This window comes from Buteo buteo, unplaced genomic scaffold, assembly GCF_964188355.1.
Source record: "Buteo buteo unplaced genomic scaffold, bButBut1.hap1.1 HAP1_SCAFFOLD_320, whole genome shotgun sequence".
Lineage (NCBI taxonomy): Eukaryota > Metazoa > Chordata > Aves > Accipitriformes > Accipitridae > Buteo > Buteo buteo.
In genome coordinates this window covers 35,017-58,548 of record NW_027439484.1, presented here as the reverse complement: position 1 = coordinate 58,548, position 23,532 = coordinate 35,017, and the positions used below count along the sequence as shown (strand labels likewise).

Sequence of the window (23,532 nt, the reverse complement as noted above, 5' to 3'; positions counted from 1 at the left end):
GGCGTTAAACCACGACACAAGGTGAGTTGCAAGCCCTGCCTGGCTAATGCTGGAGGCTCTCTATGTTCGTCCTGCCATCTTGACGGGCCGTCCTTGTTCTTCATTGCCGCTTTATAGCGAGCGCCTCTCGCTCTCTAAGCGGCAGTACTGGGGCCGTGCAGGTACTGCGCGTTGCAGGCAGCAAAGGGCAATTGTGTCGCTTGCTGGCGGGAGCGGCAAGGAGTGCGGAGCCACGCTCCTGTAGGGAGCAAAGATGGAACCTCGAGGGCTCTACGGTCATCTGCTGAGGACTACTAATATCCCGACAGGCCTCTTTGCTATCCCTGCTTCACGGCTGATTCCTTTGCACGCCAGAGGGCGGGGCGGTAAGTAACACCGTGCAGCGTCTCTTCGATAAGAGACGAGCCCCGCACAAGAAGCCTTGCGTGCGTGCAGGATTGGGAGAGCAGAGTTCTGATGGCTCAGAGGTGAGGAAAGGTGCGCCCACCCCAACCGAGCCCCAGGGTCGCCAGGGTATCGCTCGCTTGCAGGTGGGCCGCTGGCATCTGGTGCGCTGGGACGCGGCGTTTCCTGCTGGACAGAGCTGCCCCTCTGGCACAGAGCAGCTTTGGGTCTCTTGTGGCCTGCCTTCAGGCTGTCACCGGAACCAGGCGTTATTTTTTTTTTTTAAATCTCTCGCCAGCATCTGTTGACTGGCTGCTGTCACTCCCGCAACCCTGATGCCACATGCAGAGGGATACAGCAGTCCCTGGGGCTTGCTCGAGGGGACACCCCCCCCCTTCCCCCCCCCATTTGCAGGTTCCCTGTGCTGCTTCTCCTCTCTAGATAATGGGGTGGGGAGGGCAGGGGCAGAAGCGACCACCCGAATGGTCTGTTCTTTGCACTTGACTGCTGTAAACGCTCCAGCCACTCAGGTGCTTTTTGGAACGGAGGCCATGAAGATGACTGCCCGGGCTGCGAGTGGGGAAAGGGCAGGGCAACGTAAACCCTGTGCCCCCAGTAAGTAGTTGCCGCCTGTGTCTGGTCTCTCCTGGTCTGAGCTGTCAGTCATCCCTCATCCAGCTGATGCGCCGAAGAGGATCGTTACGGGGATGCGGAGGCTGCTGCCCGGTGACCGAAGGTGGGAAGTGGCGTTGGGGAGGGGCGCACGCGCGGTGGCGTGCGTGGGTGGGCTCCAGCTGTTGCCGGGCAGCGGAGGCTCTTTACGGCTGCTCGGCAACCGCGCATGCGTGGTTCGGCTTTTACGGCGCTTGCCCCTGTTGCCTGGCAACCGGGGCGCGACAAGACGCCTCGGCAATCGCGCATGCGCGGTGGCGCGGTTTACGGCGCTCCTGCTGTTGCCTAGCAGCCAAAACGCTTTACGGCTGCTCGGCAACCGCGCATGCGTGGTTCGGCTTTTACGGTGCTGGCCCCTGTTGCCTGGCAACCGAGGCGCGACACGACGCCTGGGCTATCGCGCATGCGCGGCGGTGCGGTTTACGGCCCGCTCCTGTTGCCTAGCAACCCAAACGCGTTACGGCAGCTCGGCACGGGCGCATGCGCGCTGCGGCTTTTACGGCGCTCGCCGCTGTTGCCTGGCAACCAAAACGCGACAGGACGCCTCGGCAACCGCGCATGCGCGGCGGCGCGGTTTACGGCGCTCCTGCTGTTGCCTGGCAACCAAAACGCGGCCCTGGCGGTCGGGAGCCGCGCATGCGCGGTGGCGCCTTTTGCCGCCCTCCTGCTGTTGCCTAGCAACCGAAACGCGGTACGGCAGCGCGGAGCCGTGCACGCGCGGTGGCGGCGCGTTTCGCCAGCGCTCTCTTCCGCCACCTGTTGAACAGACTTCGGTACTGCAGCTGGGGTGCCGCCCATGCGCGCTGGCGCGTTGTGCCAAGCGCTCGCCGCTGCCACCCCGCGACCAATGTTCGGTACTGCAGCTCGGAGGCTGCGAGTGCGCGGGGCTGCCCCGGTCCTGCACGTGCCGTCCGACGGTAACGGCAATGCGGCACCGGCGGGAGGGGCCGCCGCGCTCGTTGCTTCCTCCCGGTAAGGAAACGCCGCCGGCAAGGAAAGCTCGCACGGGCTGTCTCTGCCCGGCCTCCCTCTCCTCGCGGCGCGGGAGCACGAAGGGACAGGCGGGGCGCTTACCGGCTGCGGGCAGGAGCTGCTGCGGCTGAAGCTGGAGAGGCCAGAGAAAGGTTAGAGAAGAAGAAATGGAAGGCTGGCCGGCCGGCAGCTGCCTCCCGCTGCAGGCAAGAGAGAGCCTGCCTCTCCGCGTGCGGAAGGATCCCTCTTCGTAGTCCGCAGCAGGTCAGACCGCCGAGGTGCACCGCAGGGTCCGGATGCGGCACCGACGGTGCGGTACGGCCACGTAGTGTGCGAGCGAGCGAGGCTCCGTGCCTAGGAGGCCTCGTCTTGCAAGACCTATGAGACGCGTGTTCTCCTAGGGGGAGGACGGCCGCGCCGCCGGAGTTACAGAAGAGGAGGGGAGCGGGAGAGGAGCAGAAAGAAGCGTCTGAACTGGCAAATTCTCCTGGCAGTGCCAAGAGCTGTGGTCAGCCCCGGGCCCTCGGGGCCCTGTCTCCCCTCTTCCGCGTTCTGGTCCCTCCCTGCCCCTCCCCTGGTCCCCTCTCTTTCCCGCACTGCTGCCTTTTTTTTTTTTTTTTTTTTTTTTTTTTCCCCTTTCCTCCCTTGTGCCCCTGATACTGAAAAGCCAGTCGAAGAAACTCCCCAAGACTCGTTTTGGAGTTTTAGAAAGCAGGCATTCTTCATTGCAGCGCTGGATGCACGGGGGATAGTTCCACCTAGCGTGCATGCCACAGCTTTAGCACAAACAGGTTATACAGAATAACTAATTGCATGTTAATCAGATTAGAATACATATACATAAAAACGATGGCAACCAATTATCATAGTACTGCCTACGTCCGATCACGTGCAATGAAGGATCCATTTGAGACGAAGGGCTGCTTTTGCAACCACCGACCCATTTGAAGTTCTTGCTGGCTGTCCTCGAAGTCTTTATTCTTGTCCTTGTTCTTTGATCTTGAAGCTTAACGCAGGTTCAATCACACGTGGTCAGTTTCAGCATTGTTCTCATCCAGCGTACAGGAACATCTAGTCATAAGAGCAAAGAACTGCAAAACTTAGGAGTACCTACCTCTGCTAGTTAATTGCTTGGCTATACTTTTGTCTATTGTTTCAATCGTAGTGTTAGTATAAGATTTCTAATAATTATTTACCAAATCTCACTTTTGCAGTCACCTAGCAGCAAACCAGTTTCCACAGCTGGTACAAAATATTAAAACCATCCCCATATTTAGACGGGCCATACAGAATGTATGGAAATAGGCTATCAGAGGTGCCCGAGGGGCAGAGGGAGCGCCGGGGGGCGCCCCGAGCCCCGGAGCAGACTCGCTGGCAGGACTCGATAGGCACGCGACTGACTGAATAAACGCTGGCCGCCCGTCCCCTTTGCCCTCCGGGCTGCGTTTGCGCTCCCTTTGCACGAGTGGAGGGGCCGTGAGGGAGCCCAGGGGAGGAGGAGGTGAGGCGCTGGGGGGGTCGGGCCGTGTCCCCCCCTGTTCCTGCTGGGCTCCAGCTGTTGCAAATATTCCGGTAAAGAAATCAAAATTTAATCACATAGAAGAGTTAGGTTTGATTAAGAAGTAAAATTGTGAAGCATAACGTATAGGATCGTTAAGTTCGAAACGTAGCCATAGAAACTTTAGGAGCTGCGTTACGCATGACTCTAGGAACCTTAATATTGTTAAAGTTTGAAAGAGCTAACCCTAGAAACCTCACCAGGAAGTTACTGGTTCTTCTACCTTCTGTTTCAGGAAACTAAGGAAACCGTCGTGGACGCCAGTTTGCTGCTTGGAAACCCCCTTACCCTTCCCATCTCGATTTGAGGATCGAAGATGCCAGTCAGCAGAGCTAAGTGTAACTGACCAATGCTTGTTTGTTTTTAAATAAGAATATTGATAAGGTTATATAATCAAAGGACCGATCATTATAAAGGTTAAATTTAAGAACGAGCATAGTATGCATTTCTACGGAAGGAGCTTAGGTAACAATGACCTGACAGGAAAAGTCTGTAAAAACTGATGGATTTTGATACTAAGCGGGACACGCCTTTGGAGGAGCGATCCCCCGTGTCCCCAGCGCTGCGATAAACAAAGTGCCCGCTTCTTAACTTCAGGTTGGCGTTAAGGAGTTTTATTCCGGATTTCGGGAACGGTTTTGGCGACCCAGATGGGACCTTGCGAGTGAGACTGGACGAGATCGAGTGTCGATCGAACTCCGGCCGGCACCGAGGTATTCTCGGGGAGAACCGTCACCCTCGACTCGCAAAGCTCCTCGCAGCGTTCCCTGGAAAAAAAGGTAAGGCGCCGCTTCTTTGGAATTTGTTTGGAAAGCCTGCCCGTGAGGCGCGGCGAAAGCTTCGCAGGGTTGGGGCTTGGAGGGTACCCGTCTGCAGTGGAAGCCTAGGCGTCTGCCCGTAAGTCATAAGCGAAAGCTATTCCTGGGTTGGACTTTGTGTATTATTTGGGACAATTGTCATTTGCATTTGTTTGGTATTTGGTATTTGAATGTATAGAAGTATAAAGGCATTAGCAAAATTGTTTAAGAATAAGAATGCAGGAAATGGAACTGCTGATGAAAAGTTACCAAAACCATCACCGTTGGGACGTTTATTGGCACATTGGGGTGAATTGCAGGAAAAATGGTAAACAAACAGAACTTTGAGTTACAATACTATATTGCAATTGCTGTTGTTTTGTAGGAGAGAGAGTAACTGGAATAAGGTGCCATATGTAGGTTTGTTCTTTTTAAGTGAACGTATCTGACGGGGACCGGAGGGGAGTCTCCCAGCAGAACCTCTGGTTACAGCTAAACCGGGAGAACAGAACACTGAATTTGAATTGACACTAGAGTCACCTTTTCAGTTTTAAATACCTTAGAGGGAGAGTTAAGTTTTGAAGAAATTGGCGGTGTCGGTGCAACAAGTGAACGAGAAACTAGACCCTTCTTTAAATCTTTAACAATGAAATTAGGAAAGCAATGGGTCACTCAGCAGTTTTTGTATGTGCCAGATTCTCCTAAAACCCTGTTAAGGAGAGATCTATTTGAGAACTTAGAGGCAGAAGTTAAATTAAAAAATGGAGAGATTAAAACTTCGATTCCAGAAACTAAACGTATCGAAGCAGTGGCTTTGTTGTTAACAGGATGGTTACCGAAAGCAGAAGATTATACCAGGCAAAGTCTAATGCTGTAATTCCAGTTGTCTGGACTGGGAAGTTCCTGGTAAATCCAAAAAGCAGAACCTGTGAGAGTTGATTTAAAGCCAGGATCGAATCCGGTAAGAATTAAACAATACCCCCTAAAACCGGAAAGTCGGAAAGGGTTAGCAATGGTAATACAAACGTTTTTAAGATACAAATTGTTAATAGAATGTGAATCCAGATATAACACCCCGATCTTGCCTGTTAAAAGGCTAATGAAAAAGATGGTAGATTAGTTCAAGACCTCCTCAGAGCAATAAATCAAATAGTACAAGATATTCATCCGGTAGTAGCAAATCCTTATACTTTGTTAGCAACCCTAACGGAGAAACAAGAATGGTTCACAGTGTTAGACCGAAAAGATGCCTTTTTCCGTATTCCCTTGGATCCCGGTAGTCAAGAGGTTTTTGCTTTGGAATGGGAAAATCCTGAGACTGGGAGAAAAACACAATATACGTGGACAGTCTTGCCTCAAGGCTTTAAGAATAGTCTTACCATTTTTGGAAATCAATTGGCACGAGAATTAGAGATTTGGAAGAAAGAAAATAATCAAGAAACCTTGCTGAAATATATGGATGATCTGTTAATTGTAGCTGAGACGGAAGAACAATGCACAAAGCTAACTATTAACTTTTTGAACTTTTGGGGAATCGGTGGATATCGAGTGTCAACAGAAAAAACCCCAAATAACCCAGAAAGAAGAAACTTACGTAAATGAGTTTTAAAATCCTAAAAGGACAGAGACAATTGGGAACTGAGAGAAAAGAGGCAATTTGTCGTCTCCCCGAACCTAAGACGAAAAAAATTAATGACGAGCGTTTCCGGGAATGGTCGAGTGGTGTCACCTGTAGATTATAAATTGTGGCTTGCTGGCCCGACCTTTATAGGAGCAGCTCAAAACCTCAAACGATGGATTGGACCGATGCCGAGCAAGCTACTTTCCAAGAATTGAAACAGGCTGTAATAGGGGTGCCAGCCCTAGGCCTGCCAGATCTCACAAAGACGCTTGAACTTTTTGCTCGTGAAAGAAGAGGTATAGCTCTGGGTATCCTGGCCCAATATGTAGGGCCAAGTGGGCGAGCTGTGACCTACTTCTCGAAGCGACTAGGTAATGTGAGTCCGGGATGCTCTGGTCGTCCGAGAGCCGTCACTGCAACTGTGCTACTGATCCAGGAAGCTCGTAAGTTCACCTGAGGACAAAGGATTAGAGGACAAAGGATTACTGTACGTTTCCCATATGATAACTGTTGTGCTAAAACAGAGAGGGGGGCATTGGGTATCCCCTAGCAGGATGCTGAAATACCAAGTGGTGTTGCTGGAACAAGATGATGTTTACCTAAACACTACTACCACCGTTAACCCTGTTGCGTTTTCAACAACCGATCAAGTTAAAGGAGAACTGGAACGTGACTGCTTGCAGGCAATCGAAAGAGTTTACTCCAGCTGACTGGACCTCTGAGATGCGCCGCTAGAAGAAACAGATTGGGAACTGTATGCCGACGGAAGCGGTTCCATCTGTGAAGAAAAACGTTTATCAAGATAGACAATAACTACTGAGGAGGTAATTGCGTTGCCAACTTTGCCTTCGACGATATCTGCCCAAAAGGCTGAATTGATAGCTCTTATTCGAGCTCTGGAACTAAGTCAAGGAAAGCGAGTCAACACTTGGACAGACTCAAAGTATGCTTTTGGAGTAGTACGCGCGCATGGAGCGATACGGAGAGAAAGAGGACTGTTATCCGCGCAAGGAACCACCATTCAGCACGCAGAACAAATACGGAAATTGTTAGAAACCATTCAAATACCAACAGCAGTCACGATAATGCACTGTAAAGCACATCAGTTAGGTAAGACCGGTCCGAACGCAGGTAACCGACTGGCTGATAAAGCCGCTAAAGAGGCTGCGGAAGAAGGCATCCTAGCACTAGTTCCAGAGAAAAGTATAAAATTGCCTAAAGAAACTCCAAATTATAACGAAAAAGATGAAGAATTAATTATTAGATTGCAGGCTAACAAAATGAAACAGGATAGGCTGTAACACCGACAGGTCAAATAATAGTCCCACCCACAATAATAAGAGAAATTGCCCGAGCTGAACATCACAAAGTATATCGGGGAACAGAAAGTGAAATACGACAAAGATTGTTTAAACAATTGGAAGCGGATGTGAAATTTATATATAAAAATGTCCCCGAATCAGTAATAAGATCATCTTTGGGATTATGAAATAAGGAAATTTTTTAGGAGAATATTAGCAAATTGACTTTATAGAATTGCCTTGAAAAGAAGGATCTACCCTAGTTTTAGTTGATATCTTTACTGGGTGGCCCGAGGCTTTCCCTTGTCGCGCCAACAAAGCAAGGGAAGTACTCAAAGTCTTGCTCAAAGAGATAATACCAAAATGTGGGGTGCCTGTAAGAATGTCATCTGACAATGGCCCTCATTTTATAGCAAAGATTAGGAGACAAGTTGAGCAAAGTATTATCTATAGATTGAGACTATCACACCCCATATAGACCACAAGCAAGGGGGGGGGGGGGAGGGGGGGGGGTGAGAGAGAGAGAGAGGGAATGAACTATACCCTTAAGCAACAGTCGAGTAAAATTTGTCAGGAAACCTCACTCCTCACATGGGTTAAAGCATTACCCATGGCTCTGTTAAGAATCAGAGTATAGCCAGAAGAGAAAGAAAATTTAAGTCATTATGAAATGTTTTATGAAAGACCATATCAAGAGTCCTATGTTCTGAGTATCTTGAGTGCCTTTGGAGATAGGTTTTTAAAAGGTGTTATGATTTCTTTAAGCAATTCTTTTCAAGAACTTTGTCAGTATGTCTCCACAGCTGGACCCTTAGAATTGGACGTAGCAGCGCATCCCTTCCGACCAGGAGATTGAATGTATGTAAAATCACTGAGAAGTGGAAAGGACCGTATCGAGTCATTTTAACAACCCTTAGAGCGGTAAAGGTCTGGGAGAAGAACCTTGGCTTCATTATTCAAGAATAAAGAAAGCACCAACAAGAAATTGGAAGTCTAAAGAAACTGGCCCTTTAAAACTGAAAATCTATAAGTAAGTTTCACGTTATCTATTTGGGAAAACAGCTGTGTAAAGTTTATAATATTGGGGTTGCTATTAGGAATATTGTCGAGGGCAATAATCTTTTTGTGTGTTTAGAGGGTGTATGTATTTTTTTTTGAGGGGTTCCAAACATGAGATAAACAAAATGAAACAATTATTGTTTGAGCTGTGTTAATCTTGATATTAACCGTTTTTGTAATTTGGATTAAAAACCCCAAAATCTAGTTTTGTAACTGATTCAAAGTTTTGTAAAGACACAAAATTGAACCTCAGTAACAGCCTGCGTTCCGATTCTAAAGTCAGATGAAAATCTAGTTCCGTGGAGAATACTGACATTGAATTTAACCAAAACTTGAGAAAAGATGCAGAACAATGAGAATCATTTTAGCAAATTAAATGGGATGGATTTAAAAGGCAATTATTTTTTTTTAATTTGAAAGAAGGAATTATAGCGTTGTGAATTATAACATTACCAAACCATCCACCTCATGGACAAAAGAATTAATTTACTCGCCCTTCGGGAGAAACTTGTACAGGCAGCCCTTGGGGCTGTCAGTTGCCAAAACCGTAGAGACAAGTGCAGGAAGGAACTTGCGATCATATTTAAAATATAAAACGATGTTTAGAATTTCCTGGAGTTCCAGGATCCTTGTTAGAGCCACCCAGAGTCAGGACCATCTATGGAAATTTAGACTGGTTTAGACAACCAGAGAAAAATCACACATCCTAAACAGAGCTGAATGAAGGTTTATACTTGCAGCTCCTCTGACCCCAAACTCCAACGACTTTCTCTAGTAGCTAAAGCTCTCAGATGGGGATGTGTTTGTAGAAAGTATAATAATATTTTACATGATCTTTGGTCCCCTCTTAATAACGGAAAACATTTAGCTTGGAGTTGACTGTGTTAAAGGACAGGTGAAAAGTTCAGGGTTAACTGTTTGGGTGACTAGTGATGATATATGATCCACTCACCTTTTCATGAAGGAGAAAGGCAAATCGTGGACTTCAGCCTTAATAACTCTCTCCTCTCTCTGGAAGAAATCTCCCTTGTGGCCTCGCTGGTGGACCCGGGTAAATGGAAAAGATGATACCTGGCAATCGCCAAGTCTTAGGCCTAAAATAAGATGGGTATTAAAATCTGTATTTTGACCCCAGTTAACACCCCTTCCAAATGAGATGACTCTTGCCACCTTTCATTCAATCAAGGAAGTGCCTGCTGCTTAACTTCCCATGGGTGTTGAGGAGTTTTGTTCCGGGTTTCGGTCCCCCAGCTGCGGGCCGGGGCTGGAGGAGCCGCAGGTGCTGGCAGTGAGGCTGATGGGGCCGGCCCCTCCCTGGCAAGGGGGGGCTGCCGGGGGAGGGGCCGGGGCGGGGCCGGTGGGAGCCGAGGCAGGAGCGGAGCGGAGCGGTGGCCGGGCTGTGGCTGCCCCTCGGGAGAAGGTGAGCGGGGCCGGGCGCCCCTCGGACGGCGAACGTCGGAGGCGGGGGTGGCCCGGGGGAGGTGGGGGCCGCCGGTGCAGAGGCCGGGGGGGAGCCCTGGGGGCTCACAGGGCGGCTGGGACCACGTGCGCGCGGGGGGGGGGGGCTCACAGGGGGGCTGGGAGCAAGTGCGTGCGGGGGGGGGGGGGCGCAGGGCGGCTAGGACCACGTGCGCGCGGGGGGGGGGCTCACAGGGGGGCTGGGAGCAAGTGCGTGCGGGGGGGGGGGGGGCGCAGGGCGGCTAGGACCACGTGCGCGCGGGGGGGGGGCTCACAGGGGGGCTGGGAGCAAGTGCGCGCGGGGGGGGGGGGGCTCACAGGGCGGCTGGGACCACGTGCGCGCGCAGGGGGGGAGGGTGCTCACCGGGCCCAGTGGCGGGGCTGCGCAGCCGGCCGGCGGGTTCCGGGGAAAGCGCCGAGGAGGACGGCGGGGTCCGTGTGGGACGCACGGAGCGGCGGCGGCCGCTGCCCGGAGCCGGAGCCGGGCGGGGGGGTGCCGCGCCGCGCCGTGCCGGAGCCGGTCGGCGAAAGCGCGCCGGAGCTGCCCGGAGCGGCGCTGGGGGCTCGGCGGGAACTGCGGCTGCGCCGGCGTGGGGGTGGGCGGAAACGGAAGCGGCTTCCCCTCGGGGTCAGGCAGCAGGGCAGGCTGCCTCCCGGGGCATGCCGGGAGCTGTAGTTTTCGCGGACTCGGCGGCCGGGCGGCAGCGTGGCTCTCGGGCGCGGCGTAGTCCTTGCTGCCGCCGCGGCCCCCGGAGTCCGACCAGGTCAGACGCAGGAGCGTTGCCGGTTTCGTGTGGTTTTCCGCGGGCTTCCCGCTGCACCCGCTCCCCGACCAGCCGCGCGGACGCGCCTCCCGGGCGCATGCGCGGTCCTGCGCGTGGGGCAGCCCGGCGTTCGCTCGTCGGCTCCGGCCCCTCCGGCGCATGCGCGGTGTCCGGGAGCAGCGTGGTGGCGCGCAGGGCGCGGGTCTCGGCGGCAGCGGGCGAGCGCCGGGACCGCGGGTGAGGCGAGCGATCCCCTCCGGCGGGGGCGGGGGGGTGCCTCCTGCCCGCTGGCCGCCGGGCGCTGGCGGGACGGGAAGCTGCGAAGCGGCCGCCGCGGCAGGCTCCCGGTCCGCCGGAGGCGAGCCGGGCCAGGGCAGCGCCGGGCAGTTCCCCGAGAGCCGATAGAAGGGAAGAGGGGACGGAGGCGGGCACCCCCCAGGCGCGGCCAGCGGGCGCCTCCCCGAGTCGCCGGAGCTCCCCCGGCGCCTTCCCCCGGCCCCGCTCGGCCCGTGCGGCTGCCCCCAGCTCCAGCCCCTCCCCTGAAGCCTGTGCTGTAGCCGCAGGCAGCCCCCGAGCCCTGTCGTGAGGGCAGCAAGCTGGCCCTCCGATGTTCTCAAGTCTCCCTGAATGTGGGTGCCGTTAGCAGCGGCGCGGGGAACGAGCGGCGTCTGCGGAAGCCCCTGCGGAAGGAGGGGCTCCGGCCAGGGTCGAGCTACAGTAATAACGGTCGCTGCTGCCTCTTTCCCTCTCCCAGAGGCCACGCTGTGAGTGCAGTTGCCCGTTCGTCCCCCGGGATGCCGTTGACTGCAGCAGCCTCAGGCTCGCGTGGGCTGTCTCTGCCTGGCCTCCCTCTCCTCGCGGCGCGGGAGCACAGAGGGACAGGCGGAGCGCTTACTGGCTGTGGACGGGAGCTGCTGAAGCTGGAGAGGCCACAGAAAAGTAAAGAAGAAGAAATGGAAGGCCATCTGGCTGGCAGCTGCCTCCCGCTGCAGGCAAGAGAGAGCCTGCCTCTCTGGGTGTGGGAGGATCCCTCCTCATAGTCCGCAGCAGGTCAGGCTGCCAGGGTCTGTATGCGTGACCAGCAGCGCGGTACGGCCACGTAGTGAGCGAGCGAGCGAGGCTACGTGTCTAGGAGGCCTCATCTCGTAAGAGCCGCGAGACGCTCGCGTGTTCCGTTATGTGGAGGACAGCCAAGCGACTGGAGTTACAGAAGAGGAAGGGAGGAGAGAAGGAGAAAGAAGCGTCTGAACTGGCAAGGTCTCCTGGCAGCTCCAAGAGCGAGAGCTGTGGTGAGTCCTGGGCCTCCGGGGCCCTGTCGCTCCTCTTGTGCCTCCCGGTCCCTCCCTCCCTCCCCCTCTCCTGACGCCCTTGCTTTCTCATGCTGCTGTGACGTTTGTTTTTTATTATTATTTTTATTTTGCTTCCCTGTACCTCTCCTCTTCTGTCTATTCTCTTGTCCTGCTCCTTCTTCCTCCCCCCCCTTCCCCTCTCTCTCTCCTTCGACTGCCCCCCTTTCTTTTTCTCTCTGCGTTCTTGTCCTGCTCCCTCTCCCTCTCCCCGCCCCGTCTTTGTCCTGCAGCCAGTCGCTGTTTTTTCCTTTTCCATCTCCTTGTCCTGATCTGCATCCGCCTCTTTCCCCGCCTCCCAATTTCTCTGGCCTGTTCCCCTGGCGTTCTTTTCCTCTCTGCACCTGTACGTGCCGCTCTGTGTCCCTGCCTTCCTATCTCTCTTCTTCCTACTTTCTGTTTCTCTCTCTATCCCTTTGTCTTGCTCGCCGTTGCTGTTTATTTTTGTCATTCTGGATCTCACTGTCCCTGTCCTCCTTCCTGTTCATCTCTTACTCTCTGTGACCCTTTGTGCTGCTTCCTGCCCCTTTTTTATTCACCCTCCCTCTCTCTGCAGGGCTCCTGATACCTCGCTTTCTAAATTTCCCAACCCCCTGTGCTTCTCACGCGCGCTCTCTCGCGCGCTCTCTCTCTCTCTCGTTGTCATTGTTCTTGTCTGTCGCGCTGTCTTGCTTCCTGTCCCGTCGTTTCTCGCTGTATCCCTTTGGCCCGCTCCCTGCTCGTATTCGTATTCCTCTCTGTCCTGAGGACCGTCCCAGTTTTTGATCTCCGTCCTGCCGCTGTCCTGATTTTTCCTTCTCTGCCATGTTCCCTGTCCCTCTTTCTGTCTCTTTTTCTCTGTCCCTGCTGCTTATTTCTCCATCTCTGTCCAGACCCCTGTCCCTTCCCCCCCCGCCCTGTTTGCTGTCCCTCTGCCTTGCTTTCTTTTGCTACCTTTTCTGTCTGTCTTTCTCTGCCCCATTCCCTCTCCCGCCCTTTCTAACTGTGTCCCCCTGTCCAGCTAGCTGTCGCTTCTTTCTTTTTTCTGTTCCTCAGTATTTTTTTCTTTTTCCGTATCTCTCTCCCACTGCCCATCGCAGTTGGTTTTTTCCCCTCCAGTGCTGGCCTGCTCTTTGTCCCTTTTGTCTGTCTCCTCTCTGTTTTTCTGTCATGCTCCCTGTGTCTATTTAATCCCTTCATCTCTGTCCTGCAGCCCGTTGCTATTTTTTTTTTCCTCTTCCGTCCCTTTGTCCTGCTCCCTGTCCTTGTCTCTCTTTCCCTTGGTTCTGCCTCCCGTCCTTTTTTCCTTTCTTGCTCCATCTCTCTGTCCTGCTCCCTATCCCTCCCGCGCTCTCTCTGTTTCTGTGTCCTTCTCCTTGCCTTTCCCCACGTTGTCTGTCTTGTTGTTCCCTCTTTGGTTTTCTTGTTTTCCGGGTGGCTGGGCCCGGCTACCCGGGGGGGTGCTTCGGCTGGGGGGGTTGGGGTGGGGGCCTGGCCGTGCCGCTGGTGGCGGGGAAATAAAGCCTGAAACGGCAATCGTGAAGCGATGCCCTGCCTGTGCTGGGGCTGCCCCGCAGAGGCGTGGGGCCGGGCCCTCCGCAGGTCCCGAGCACTCCCCGAAACTACGTGTGGGGCCCCGGGGGTGCAGGGCTGTGGGGTGGCTATGCTCGGCGTCGCCCGTGGGCACTGCAGGGTCAGAAATGGAGAACAAGTTTTCTGTTCCTGGGGCTTGAGAACAGGCTCGCGTGGCTGATTTGGGGGCTCGGAAACAGACCGAGCTGCGCGGCTTTGGGCCCAGAAACAGAGGTCCGGCCCTGCGTGTTTGGGCCTTGAGAACAGGCTCAGCATCCAGGTTTTTTGGCTCCCAAATGGGCCCCGAGTCAGCTGGTGTGGGGGCCAAAAGCGGGAGCCGGCTTGGCTGGTTTTGCAGGCGGGTGGGAGGGTGTTGGGGGCTGCGGGGGGAAGCGGGGGGCAGGTAGGGTGCGTGGTCCCTCCCCGGAGATGGGGGTCTGGTTGTGTCGGACGCCGAAGTTCGGGAGACCGGCACGCAGCAGGCCGAACTCAACATCTGTGATGGTCTGCGGGGGGGAAAGGTGCTTTTCAGACCCCACGTGCCCTCTTTGAGTCCAGCTCTTCTTTCTGCGCCGCTCAGAATAGTCGTTAAGTAATTAATCGCCCAAACTAACGGATATTTACTTGGCGTGTAACTCTGATGTTTAATCCTAATGCTCCAGTTTTGACAGCAGTTGATAGATAACCTTATGGAAAGCCCGGACCGTTGCACGTAGCTGGAGCTTGTAAGGAGAAGCAGCTGAAATCAGCCGGAGCTCCAGTGCGGAGCTGGGGCTTCAAGGAGCCAGAACTGTAGCAAGCGGGAGCTGGAACGAGGCGGGGTGTCCGCTGTCTGGAGCATGCATTAGCCAGAGGCAAAAGTACCTGCAGCTGTAACGAGCAGGAGGCGCGATTAGCTGGAGCGTCTTTTCGCTGGGGCGTCCGTTGGCCGGACCGCGCTCCCAGCACGGCCGAAGAGCGGCCAGGCGCAGGCAGGGCTGTCCGCAGCAAGCAGCTCCGAGCAGCAGGGAGGTGAGTTGTCCTTCTGCCAGCGGGGAGCCCGGCCTCTTCCCTCGGGCATGCAATCCACGCCACGCTCCTCTCTCTGCGTGGAGTGTCTCTCCCGGTCCGTTCCCGCGGGCAGAAGCGAGGTGGGGGTCCCCCGGCTCACCTGGGGCAGCCCCCCCCCCGCGAGGGGACGCGGGCGAGGTGTCGTTGTCCCCTCGGTACCGGGCAAAGGGGAGAGAAACTGGCCGGCGGGAGCTCCTGGGGTGCAGAGCCCTTCCGGCAGAATCCTCCCCTGTCTTTTCACCGTTGGCTGGGTGTGACAAGCAGGTTCATTTCTTTGTCTCCTCTTCTCCCAGTGTCACCTCCTGCGTCACACGAAGAAAATCCTGCGTGGTTAATTCCGCTTGCTGCTCAGGTAATCGCACGTATCGGGCTGGGGGGGCGGAGAGAAACACTTGCGAGTTCGAGGGCACTACAGATGCTCCACGTTAAACCCACAGGGAAGGCAAATTTGCTGCTAGTGCAGAAAAGACGATGGAAAAATTGCTGTTAACAGATCGCGCCCTGTTCCTGAACTGGTCCCTTGATGTGTTTTTGTTTCAGGGGAAAGAATGAAATTTCCTGTCTGGTAAATTCAGAGCTGCCTGTTAGCTTCTTCAGGGTCGAGTGTTTCTCTCCTCTCTGTTCATACTGATTTTTATGGGCAAGTTGGAAATAGCCTTTTATTTTTTTATGTATAACTGAATTTTCAGGAATATGTGGTGTCCCTGTAGTTCATTTTTGAGCACCTAGATGCCAGCAGAAATGTAATGAGTGAAACGTGATGGGAACTGGTACTTAAACTTGATTTTTATTTGGGTTTTTTTTTTTCCTTCCCCATTAAGAGTGTTGACGGCATGTTGTCCCGTGGGACAATCCCCATTCCGTTCAGCGGAGTCTTCAGTCTAGGACTTTTAAGTGAAAAAGTTTGTCCTTCCAAAAAGGGACTAGTCATTCCTAGGACCGAGGCATAGACTTGCAAGGAGAGTCGCTTAAGTACGTGATCGGAATGAAAGCCAACTTCCAGTTGATGTTGCTGCTGTTGGTCTTTGCTTTCATTGATTTCTCCACCACTCCCTCGTGGTTGGGAGCTCTGAATTGTAATGTTTTTCAGTCTCTAACACATTTCCACCCCCACCCCCCAAAAAAAGGAGAGGCAGTGTCTAAGAGTTAATTAGTTTCCTCACAAATGCGTGAGTAAATAAAATGTGAGTTATGATGATTAAAACCATAGAAATGACACCAGTCTTGCAGATCTGGACTATTTCTGAACAGGCGTTCATCACACGCAGAAGTCGTCAGGGTACGGATCACCTGCGCTTCGTGCTCTGACAAGACAAAATGCTGAGGCAGGGATGAGCTCTGAAAGAAGAAGGGAAAAAAAAAAAAAAAAAAAAAGAAGGATACAGGGTCACGGTTTTGTTTTGTTGTTGTTTGTTTTTAGAGAGTGCAATATTGACTGGTGCCAGCCTGCAGAGCTCTTCTGCTGCCTGACCTCTCCTTCTCTTTCATGGCTGTAATTGTCGTTTGGATAATTGTAGAAGAGCAATTAAGTTACTTGCCTCTGTGAATGTGCTGGTAATACCAGGAAGGCAAATGCTTGAACCAGTAGTGAATAACTGGGCTACGAGTAGAATTTCTGAAGGAAGAACAGCAGCAGCAACAGGAAGCAAATAGCAAGTGACCAAAAACTTGCGTGTGTCAAACGCATCAAAGCTTTCTTGCCGAATGTTGTTTGGCAATATGTTCCAAGTGGCTTTTTTTGTAAACGTAAATTTTCAGGAAGTTCAGGGCTGCGTGTGGCAAAACGCGTCCCTCTGCTTACGCGTCCTGCTACGTAAATAGCATGGGTCAGCGGCAAGTCCAGCGGCAGGGCTGCTGTTCCCTACTCTCGACGTTGCCGTAGTAGTGTTGCGGTATTTAGACCTTGACGGACGGGCTGAGGAACGGAAGGAGAATGCCCGTTTTCTGTAAGGGCTCAGAATGCCGACCCTTTTCTCTGCCTGCCGCTCCCCTGTGCGTGAGATGAAGCTGTTTTATTTTTCTCCCTTGTTCCTGGTCTAAATATTTCTGGAGCTGTTGCTGCTGTGGGTTTGCAATTGGTGTTACTGCGTTTTTGTAGCGTTCTGGCGATGGGTCGTTTCTACTGTGGCGAAGCATCGAGATACGGTTTTCGGTTTAAAGCGTCAGAAACTACGTTCACCGAAACCGGTAACTCGCGGCATAGGGGAAACCGATCTGGCGCGTGCAGCTGTGCTCGCAGGGATGCTGGGTGGCTCCTCATCAAAACAGCAGGCTGTGTGCGTAGGGTTGCGCTCTGGGTCCGAGAGCGTTAGCCTATTTTTGCTGTTGGAAGATGGAATGGAGCGTGTGCCTGTTAAATCTCAGGGCGGTCAAAAGCTAGGAGGGACCCTGAGCGGGTTTGGTGGCACAGCTGCGGTTTTAAAAGATCTTGCCCGTTCGGAGCAACGGCCTGGAAAAAGTGATTCCTTTTTTGCAACGAGGCAGTTCACAAGGACAGATGTGTTGCTGTGCTCTTTAGCAAAAATACTCAACTTGGGACGTATAGGGTGATGAAGCCTCGGCTGTACTAAGGCTTGAGAAAATGTAGGTAGGTCTCTATGTGTGTCACCTGCGTGTATCCAGGAAAGTGAGTTCTAGTGAAAGTAAAGTTGCCGATGAGTCAAAAAAGAAAGGAAAAAAAAAAGGCACGTTTGTCTGAAAAATGCAGAAGCTTTAGTGGCCTGTGTCAACAGCTGTACCGAAGATGACGCAAAAATACTTTTTCCTCCGCTCAGTCGTACTGTCTTCACAAACCTTCACAAAAAAAAAAAGGGCAGCTTTGGGTTCCTACCCAGCTTTGTGCTAATGTTTTTCTTTTCTTCTCTCAGCTGGATGTCAGCTGGCACCGTTTCGCCGTGGTTGCCCTTTCTTCTGCCGTGACGGTACGAGACGGATGGAAAGATTCCGTAGTGGCCTGCAAGTACAAGGTACGCCTACGATGTGTGTCTGCATTTTTCCAAAGGTACTTGCGGTACGGACTTTAATGTTGAGAGTGTGCCAACTCTCCTTCTACTTTTTTTTACATGAAATATTTTAACAGAAATACTAAAAATAAGTTCTGTTCTGGAGCATGTTACACCTATACAAAGTTTACTTCCCGCAGTTTATTTTCTCTTCCTGAAAGCATAATCTTCTGTTGCTGTGTGCTTGCTAGTAAATGATACTGTGAAAATAATTTTGTCCTAAAAGAGGGAAGAAACTGTTCGTAAGAGTTCAGCTGTTCAGAAGAAACAGACTTTGTTTTCATGATAAAACCTTTATGCTTTTACAGTCAATGATTTTTTTTTAAATATCTTCTAGTAGTACTCAAAAACGTTACGGAGATAATTAGCATCTGTACTAAAAGCAATCAAGGTCAAAGAAGAGACGTGGACAAAACAGGACAAAACGGGCATCGCATCTGTGTGTTTTCCAGGCTTTCCCAGGAAGCATTAGCAGCCTTGTAACTAGTGACAGTGAGTCCTGAGGTGTTTTTGATGAGTTACTGCTTCAGTAATGTATTTTTTCCTTTAACCTACAGTGTGTAATTTTGACATCAGTTGGAAAGAGATTTTCCAAAATGGAAGTCTTTCTCTCTCAAAGAAATTTTGTTTTAGGAACTTCCCATCAGAGTGGATCTTCAGAGGTGATCGACTTGACAGTAGAAGTCATCAGTAACGAGACTTTTCACTCTCTTTTAAAAAAAGACAAAAAAAAAAAAAGTCAGTTTCCTTCCAAAGACCCAAGCACAGCCCATCTTCCTAAAGTTGATGGCATCACTGGTCTTTGGTTTCTCAGTTGTAACAGTCGAGATAACATGAAAACGTGTTGCTCTGCATGCTTCAGTACTGCCAAAAGCATTAGGAAACCTGCCAGTCCTTTTTGGTAGTCTGAGGTATTGCAGCACTGGGGATTTTACAAATTGACTTGCATTGTTTAAACTGTAACTGCCAAATAGCTGTAGTATATGATTTGTTAGGTGTATGTAAGCAGTTAGGTATTTTTCTAAACGTTTAAAAAGAGAGGCAACTGGATGTTATGGGTTTTTTTTCCTGATGTTTTGACGGAGTGCTCTGAAGTACTTTCTTTCTGTCTCGCTTTCAATGGTGCGTTTCCCTGGCAGTTCAGTAGCGCCTCTCTTGGGCAGCCCAGCTGGCCAGGTGTCCCTCCGCGTTCTGTAACACGCACAAAAACCCCTAGTCCCATTATAAATGTGTACTTTGGAGAGAGATAATTTAATGGTATGTATTCAGAGCTGTGCAAGTTAAGGTAATGGAAAAGGAAAATCAAATACTTTTACAGTATAAGTATTTTTATTGGACGTATATAAACATGGGCACGCCTTTTTAGCGTAAAGTGAATGATTGAGATTTATTCTTTATTTTTCATTTTGCTCTTTGTAGTTTTCCACTTCACTTTCAGCTTTATTCACCAAACAAGCAAGATGCAAAGCAGCAGCAGCAGCAGCGCAAGGGCTGTAGCTGTTGTGGTGGATCCGTAAGCGTAGATTCTGATTGCGTATGACCTCATCCCGCAGCCTCCCAGGGTTATCTCCCTGCAGCGGTGCTGTAAGGAAGGGAGGAGACGTTTTCCAACACCGGCAAGAGTGTTTACTTGTATGCTAAGAAGGTGTTCAAAATGGTATCGATTAGCCTAAATGCTGATTTTAAGTGTTCCAATCGCTCTTAACTTTTAAAGGAGGTGGTGTATTTCGAGCTGACCTGTTTACCTGGAATCCTGCTTTAGCTCAGCGACTCTTCTTGTGCGCCCCCAGCCTCTGCTGGCAGGGCGGTATGAGGAGATGGAAGGTCCCTGACTTAGTATAAACACTGCTTAGCAACAACTACAGCATCGGGGTGTTGTCAACGTTATTCTCACCCTAAATCCAAAATGGCCCTGTACCAGCTACTCGGAAGAAAATGAACTTTATTCCAGCTGAAACCAGGACAACCCCAAACCCCCTGATTCTGGGTCTGCAAAGGGAAAAAAACCAAATGACTTTGGGACTCCTGGGAAAGCCAAATCCGCCTGGATTGGTGCAGCTGGAAAGCAAAAAACCCACCCCATTTTCATGCACAAACCCACAACTGAAAGATCACCCCTTTTTATGTTGTGGAAAAGCACTGAAACACACCCCAAACTGAGTATTTTGAAAAAGCAAAAAACTCCCCAGTTTGGGGAAGATTGGGGGTGAAGCACAAGCAGTTTGAGGGGCGTTGCTGGGGGTCCTCCCAGTGTGGATGATCTGGTGTGGATGCTCTGTTGCGGGTTATCCCAGGTGAGTTACCTGCTGTGGATCATCCTGGGTGGACTCCCTGGGGTAGGTCATCCCCCCCCCGTGTCCCCCCATGCACCTCTGTACCCTCACCTACCCTCTCCCCGGCGTGTGTTTCTCCCCCATATATGCCCCCTGCTGCTCCAGCCCGCCCCCTTCACCCATGCGAGTTTTTAACCCACGCGAGTTGTTTCCCCCCGCATCCCCTGCTCTTCTATCTCCTGTCCCATCCCCGCCCCCCCCCCCCCCCCCCCCCGCTTCCTTTCCCTCCTCCATATTCCACCCCCCGCTCCCCATCATCCGTCAGGCTCCAGACCCCTGGCATGCTGCCTGCACCCCATTCTCTGTCATTTTTTTTCTTCTTTTCCTTACAAGTTGTTGTTGTTGTTGTTTCTTTTAAATGATTAGACTGTTTTCGTTTCAAGCCACGAGTTTTCTCACTTTCGCCCTTCCGATTGTCTCCCCGTCCCACTGGGGGCGGGGGAGCGAGTGAGCGGTCGCGTGGGGCTTTGTTGCTGGCTGGCGTTAAACCACGACACAAGGTGAGTTGCAAGCCCTGCCTGGCTAATGCTGGAGGCTCTCTATGTTCGTCCTGCCATCTTGACGGGCCGTCCTTGTTCTTCATTGCCGCTTTATAGCGAGCGCCTCTCGCTCTCTAAGCGGCAGTACTGGGGCCGTGCAGGTACTGCGCGTTGCAGGCAGCAAAGGGCAATTGTGTCGCTTGCTGGCGGGAGCGGCAAGGAGTGCGGAGCCACGCTCCTGTAGGGAGCAAAGATGGAACCTCGAGGGCTCTACGGTCATCTGCTGAGGACTACTAATATCCCGACAGGCCTCTTTGCTATCCCTGCTTCACGGCTGATTCCTTTGCACGCCAGAGGGCGGGGCGGTAAGTAACACCGTGCAGCGTCTCTTCGATAAGAGACGAGCCCCGCACAAGAAGCCTTGCGTGCGTGCAGGATTGGGAGAGCAGAGTTCTGATGGCTCAGAGGTGAGGAAAGGTGCGCCCACCCCAACCGAGCCCCAGGGTCGCCAGGGTATCGCTCGCTTGCAGGTGGGCCGCTGGCATCTGGTGCGCTGGGACGCGGCGTTTCCTGCTGGACAGAGCTGCCCCTCTGGCACAGAGCAGCTTTGGGTCTCTTGTGGCCTGCCTTCAGGCTGTCACCGGAACCAGGCGTTATTTTTTTTTTTTAAATCTCTCGCCAGCATCTGTTGACTGGCTGCTGTCACTCCCGCAACCCTGATGCCACATGCAGAGGGATACAGCAGTCCCTGGGGCTTGCTCGAGGGGACACCCCCCCCCTTCCCCCCCCCATTTGCAGGTTCCCTGTGCTGCTTCTCCTCTCTAGATAATGGGGTGGGGAGGGCAGGGGCAGAAGCGACCACCCGAATGGTCTGTTCTTTGCACTTGACTGCTGTAAACGCTCCAGCCACTCAGGTGCTTTTTGGAACGGAGGCCATGAAGATGACTGCCCGGGCTGCGAGTGGGGAAAGGGCAGGGCAACGTAAACCCTGTGCCCCCAGTAAGTAGTTGCCGCCTGTGTCTGGTCTCTCCTGGTCTGAGCTGTCAGTCATCCCTCATCCAGCTGATGCGCCGAAGAGGATCGTTACGGGGATGCGGAGGCTGCTGCCCGGTGACCGAAGGTGGGAAGTGGCGTTGGGGAGGGGCGCACGCGCGGTGGCGTGCGTGGGTGGGCTCCAGCTGTTGCCGGGCAGCGGAGGCTCTTTACGGCTGCTCGGCAACCGCGCATGCGTGGTTCGGCTTTTACGGCGCTTGCCCCTGTTGCCTGGCAACCGGGGCGCGACAAGACGCCTCGGCAATCGCGCATGCGCGGTGGCGCGGTTTACGGCGCTCCTGCTGTTGCCTAGCAGCCAAAACGCTTTACGGCTGCTCGGCAACCGCGCATGCGTGGTTCGGCTTTTACGGTGCTGGCCCCTGTTGCCTGGCAACCGAGGCGCGACACGACGCCTGGGCTATCGCGCATGCGCGGCGGTGCGGTTTACGGCCCGCTCCTGTTGCCTAGCAACCCAAACGCGTTACGGCAGCTCGGCACGGGCGCATGCGCGCTGCGGCTTTTACGGCGCTCGCCGCTGTTGCCTGGCAACCAAAACGCGACAGGACGCCTCGGCAACCGCGCATGCGCGGCGGCGCGGTTTACGGCGCTCCTGCTGTTGCCTGGCAACCAAAACGCGGCCCTGGCGGTCGGGAGCCGCGCATGCGCGGTGGCGCCTTTTGCCGCCCTCCTGCTGTTGCCTAGCAACCGAAACGCGGTACGGCAGCGCGGAGCCGTGCACGCGCGGTGGCGGCGCGTTTCGCCAGCGCTCTCTTCCGCCACCTGTTGAACAGACTTCGGTACTGCAGCTGGGGTGCCGCCCATGCGCGCTGGCGCGTTGTGCCAAGCGCTCGCCGCTGCCACCCCGCGACCAATGTTCGGTACTGCAGCTCGGAGGCTGCGAGTGCGCGGGGCTGCCCCGGTCCTGCACGTGCCGTCCGACGGTAACGGCAATGCGGCACCGGCGGGAGGGGCCGCCGCGCTCGTTGCTTCCTCCCGGTAAGGAAACGCCGCCGGCAAGGAAAGCTCGCACGGGCTGTCTCTGCCCGGCCTCCCTCTCCTCGCGGCGCGGGAGCACGAAGGGACAGGCGGGGCGCTTACCGGCTGCGGGCAGGAGCTGCTGCGGCTGAAGCTGGAGAGGCCAGAGAAAGGTTAGAGAAGAAGAAATGGAAGGCTGGCCGGCCGGCAGCTGCCTCCCGCTGCAGGCAAGAGAGAGCCTGCCTCTCCGCGTGCGGAAGGATCCCTCTTCGTAGTCCGCAGCAGGTCAGACCGCCGAGGTGCACCGCAGGGTCCGGATGCGGCACCGACGGTGCGGTACGGCCACGTAGTGTGCGAGCGAGCGAGGCTCCGTGCCTAGGAGGCCTCGTCTTGCAAGACCTATGAGACGCGTGTTCTCCTAGGGGGAGGACGGCCGCGCCGCCGGAGTTACAGAAGAGGAGGGGAGCGGGAGAGGAGCAGAAAGAAGCGTCTGAACTGGCAAATTCTCCTGGCAGTGCCAAGAGCTGTGGTCAGCCCCGGGCCCTCGGGGCCCTGTCTCCCCTCTTCCGCGTTCTGGTCCCTCCCTGCCCCTCCCCTGGTCCCCTCTCTTTCCCGCACTGCTGCCTTTTTTTTTTTTTTTTTTTTTTTTTTTTCCCCTTTCCTCCCTTGTGCCCCTGATACTGAAAAGCCAGTCGAAGAAACTCCCCAAGACTCGTTTTGGAGTTTTAGAAAGCAGGCATTCTTCATTGCAGCGCTGGATGCACGGGGGATAGTTCCACCTAGCGTGCATGCCACAGCTTTAGCACAAACAGGTTATACAGAATAACTAATTGCATGTTAATCAGATTAGAATACATATACATAAAAACGATGGCAACCAATTATCATAGTACTGCCTACGTCCGATCACGTGCAATGAAGGATCCATTTGAGACGAAGGGCTGCTTTTGCAACCACCGACCCATTTGAAGTTCTTGCTGGCTGTCCTCGAAGTCTTTATTCTTGTCCTTGTTCTTTGATCTTGAAGCTTAACGCAGGTTCAATCACACGTGGTCAGTTTCAGCATTGTTCTCATCCAGCGTACAGGAACATCTAGTCATAAGAGCAAAGAACTGCAAAACTTAGGAGTACCTACCTCTGCTAGTTAATTGCTTGGCTATACTTTTGTCTATTGTTTC

At 53.2% G+C, this 23,532-nt stretch overlaps 3 long non-coding RNA genes across 5 annotated transcripts; 2 read left to right on the top strand and 1 right to left on the bottom strand.

Moving 5' to 3' along the window:
• The first annotated feature begins 822 nt into the window (after positions 1 to 822).
• On the top strand, positions 823 to 9,535 carry LOC142028379 (uncharacterized). 2 transcript variants are annotated; one of them, XR_012649562.1, is made up of 3 exons: positions 823 to 2,536; positions 3,822 to 8,335; positions 9,329 to 9,535. It is a non-coding gene; the product is annotated as an uncharacterized LOC142028379 (long non-coding RNA). The 2 variants fall into 2 exon arrangements; XR_012649561.1 differs by lacking the exon at positions 9,329 to 9,535 and having other exon boundaries at positions 823 to 2,292; positions 2,430 to 2,536; positions 3,822 to 8,912.
• LOC142028380 (uncharacterized) lies at positions 2,967 to 10,598 on the bottom strand. The gene is made up of 3 exons (XR_012649563.1): positions 10,187 to 10,598; positions 9,317 to 9,458; positions 2,967 to 3,099 (listed from the first exon to the last, which is right to left on the bottom strand). It is a non-coding gene; the product is annotated as an uncharacterized LOC142028380 (long non-coding RNA).
• A 31-nt stretch (positions 10,599 to 10,629) lies between these two features.
• Positions 10,630 to 18,585, top strand: LOC142028382 (uncharacterized). Of its 2 annotated transcripts, none has more exons than XR_012649564.1 (3): positions 10,630 to 10,823; positions 11,341 to 11,875; positions 17,401 to 18,585. It is a non-coding gene; the product is annotated as an uncharacterized LOC142028382 (long non-coding RNA). The 2 variants fall into 2 exon arrangements; XR_012649565.1 differs by lacking the exon at positions 17,401 to 18,585 and adding an exon at positions 14,146 to 14,803.
• The last annotated feature ends 4,947 nt before the right edge of the window (positions 18,586 to 23,532 follow it).